The following is a 3,680-nucleotide window of genomic DNA, read 5'->3' as shown; positions in this document are numbered from 1 at the left end:
TTCAACACTAACACAAGTGCGAAAAGTGGTTTTTCAACACTAACACAAGTGCGAAAAGTGGTTTTTCAACACTAACACAAGTGCGAAAAGTGGTATTTCACCACTAACACAAGTGCGAAAAGTGGTTTTTCCACACTAATACAAGTGCAAAAGTGGTTTCCTGCACCAACACAAGTGCGAAAAGTGGTTTTTCAACACTAACACAAGTGCGAAAAGTGGTTTTTCAACACTAACACAAGTGCGAAAAGTGGTTTTCCACACTAATACAAGTGCAAAACTGGTTTCCGGCACCAACACAAGCGCGAAAAGTAGTTTTTCAACACTAACACAAGTGCGAAAAGTGGTTTTTCAACACTAACACAAGTGCGAAAGGTGGTTTTTCAACACCAACACAAGTGTGAAAAGCGGTTTTTCCACACTAACACAAGTGCGAAAAGTGGTTTTTCAACACTAACACAAGTGCGAAAAGTGGTTTTTTAACACTAACACAAGTGCGAAAAGTGGTTTTTCCACACTGATACAAGTGCAAAAGTGGTTTCCTGCACCAACACAAGTGCGAAAAGTGGTTTTACAACACTAACACAAGTGCGAAAAGTGGTTTTTCAACACTATCACAAGTGCAAAAAGTGCTTTTTCCACACTAATACAAGTGCAAAAGTGGTTTCCTGCACCAACACAAGTGCAAAAAGTCGTTTTTCAACACTAACACAAGTGCAAAAAGTGTTTTTTCCACACTAATACAAGTGCAAAAGTGGTTTCCTGCACCAACACAAGTGCGAAAAGTGGTTTTTCAACACTAACACAAGTGCGAAAAGTGTTTTTTCCACACTAATACAAGTGCAAAAGTGGTTTCCTGCACCAACACAAGTGCGAAAAGTGGTTTTACAACACTAACACAAGTGCGAAAAGTGGTTTTTCAACACTATCACAAGTGCAAAAAGTGCTTTTTCCACACTAATACAAGTGCAAAAGTGGTTTCCTGCACCAACACAAGTGCGAAAAGTGGTTTTTCAACACTAACACAAGTGCGAAAAGTGTTTTTTCCACACTAATACAAGTGCAAAAGTGGTTTCCTGCACCAACACAAGTGCGAAAAGTGGTTTTTCAACACTAACACAAGTGCGAAAAGTGTTTTTTCCACACTAATACAAGTGCAAAAGTGGTTTCCTGCACCAACACAAGTGCGAAAAGTGGTTTTACAACACTAACACAAGTGCGAAAAGTGGTTTTTCAACACTATCACAAGTGCAAAAAGTGCTTTTTCCACACTAATACAAGTGCAAAAGTGGTTTCCTGCACCAACACAAGTGCGAAAAGTGTTTTTTCAACACTAACACAAGTGCGAAAAGTGGTTTTTCAACACTAACACAAGTGCGAAAAGTGGTTTTTCACCACTAACACAAGTGCGAAAAGTGGTTTTTCAACACTAACACAAGTGCGAAAAGTGGTTTTTCAACACTAATACAAGTGCGAAAAGTGGTTTTTCAACACTAATACAAGTGCGAAAAGTGGTTTTTCCACACTAATACAAGTGCAAAAGTGGTTTCCTGCACCAACACAAGCGCGAAAAGTAGTTTTTCAACACTAACACAAGTGCGAAAAGTGGTTTTTCAACACTAACACAAGTGCGAAAAGTGGTTTTTCAACACCAACACAAGTGTGAAAAGTGGTTTTTCCACACTAACACAAGTGCGAAAAGTGGTTTTTCAACACTAACACAAGTGCGAAAAGTGGTTTTTCAACACTAACACAAGTGCGAAAAGTGGTTTTTCCACACTGATACAAGTGCAAAAGTGGTTTCCTGCACTAACACAAGTGCGAAAAGTGGTTTTACAACACTAACACAAGTGCGAAAAGTGGTTTTTCAACACTATCACAAGTGCAAAAAGTGCTTTTTCCACACTAATACACGTGCAAAAGTGGTTTCCTGCACCAACACAAGTGTTAAAAGTGGTTTTTCAACACTAACACAAGTGCGAAAAGTGGTTTTTCAACACTAACACAAGTGCGAAAAGTGTTTTTTCCACACTAATACAAGTGCAAAAGTGGTTTCCTGCACCAACACAAGTGCGAAAAGTGGTTTTTCAACACTAACACATGTGCGAAAAGTGGTTTTTCACCACTAACACAAGTGCGAAAAGTGGTTTTTCCACACTAATACAAGTGCAAAAGTGGTTTCCTGCACCAACACAAGTGCGAAAAGTGGTTTTTCAACACTAACACAAGTGCGAAAAGTGGTTTTTCAACACTAACACAAGTGCGAAAAGTGGTTTTTCCACATTAATACAAATGCAAAAGTGGTTTCCTGCACCAACACAAGTGCGAAAAGTAGTTTTTCAACACTAACACAAGTGCGAAAAGTGGTTTTTCAACACTAACACAAGTGCGAAAAGTGGTTTTACAACACCAACACAAGTGCGAAAAGTGGTTTTACAACACCAACACAAGTGTGAAAAGTGCTTTTTCCACACTAACACAAGTGCGAAAAGTGGTTTTTCAACACTAACACAAGTGCGAAAAGTGTTTTTTCCACACTAATACAAGTGCAAAAGTGGTTTCCTGCACCAACACAAGTGCGAAAAGTGGTTTTTCAACACTAACACAAGTGCAAAAAGTGGTTTTTCAACACTAACACAAGTGCAAAAAGTCGTTTTTCACCACTAACACAAGTGCAAAAAGTGTTTTTTCCACACTAATACAAGTGCAAAAGTGGTTTCCTGCACCAACACAAGTGCGAAAAGTGGTTTTTCAACACTAACACAAGTGCGAAAAGTGTTTTTTCCACACTAATACAAGTGCAAAAGTGGTTTCCTGCACCAACACAAGTGCGAAAAGTGGTTTTACAACACTAACACAAGTGCGAAAAGTGGTTTTTCAACACTATCACAAGTGCAAAAAGTGCTTTTTTCACACTAATACAAGTGCAAAAGTGGTTTCCTGTACCAACACAAGTGCGAAAAGTGGTTTTTCAACACTAACACAAGTGCGAAAAGTGGTTTTTCAACACTAACACAAGTGCGAAAAGTGTTTTTTCCACACTAATACAAGTGCAAAAGTGGTTTCCTGCACCAACACAAGTGCGAAAAGTGGTTTTTCAACACTAACACATGTGCGAAAAGTGGTTTTTCACCACTAACACAAGTGCGAAAAGTGGTTTTTCCACACTAATACAAGTGCAAAAGTGGTTTCCTGCACCAACACAAGTGCGAAAAGTGGTTTTTCAACACTAACACAAGTGCGAAAAGTGGTTTTTCAACACTAACACAAGTGCGAAAAGTGGTTTTTCCACAATAATACAAATGCAAAAGTGGTTTCCTGCACCAACACAAGTGCGAAAAGTAGTTTTTCAACACTAACACAAGTGCGAAAAGGGGTTTTTCAACACTAACACAAGTGCGAAAAGTGGTTTTACAACACCAACACAAGTGTGAAAAGTGGTTTTTCCACACTAACACAAGTGCGAAAAGTGGTTTTTCAACACTAACACAAGTGCGAAAAGTGGTTTTTCAACACTAACACAAGTGCGAAAAGTGGTTTTTCCACACTGATACAAGTGCAAAAGTGGTTTCCTGCACCAACACAAGTGCGAAAAGTGGTTTTACAACACTAACACAAGTGCGAAAAGTGTTTTTTCCACACTAATACAAGTGCAAAAGTGGTTTCCTGCACCAACACAAGTG

This window comes from Myxine glutinosa, unplaced genomic scaffold (genome assembly GCF_964187855.1).
Source record: "Myxine glutinosa unplaced genomic scaffold, kmMyxGlut1.1 SCAFFOLD_166, whole genome shotgun sequence".
In the NCBI taxonomy this organism is placed as follows: Eukaryota; Metazoa; Chordata; class Myxini; order Myxiniformes; family Myxinidae; genus Myxine; species Myxine glutinosa.
Note: the sequence above shows the minus strand (reverse complement) of the source record.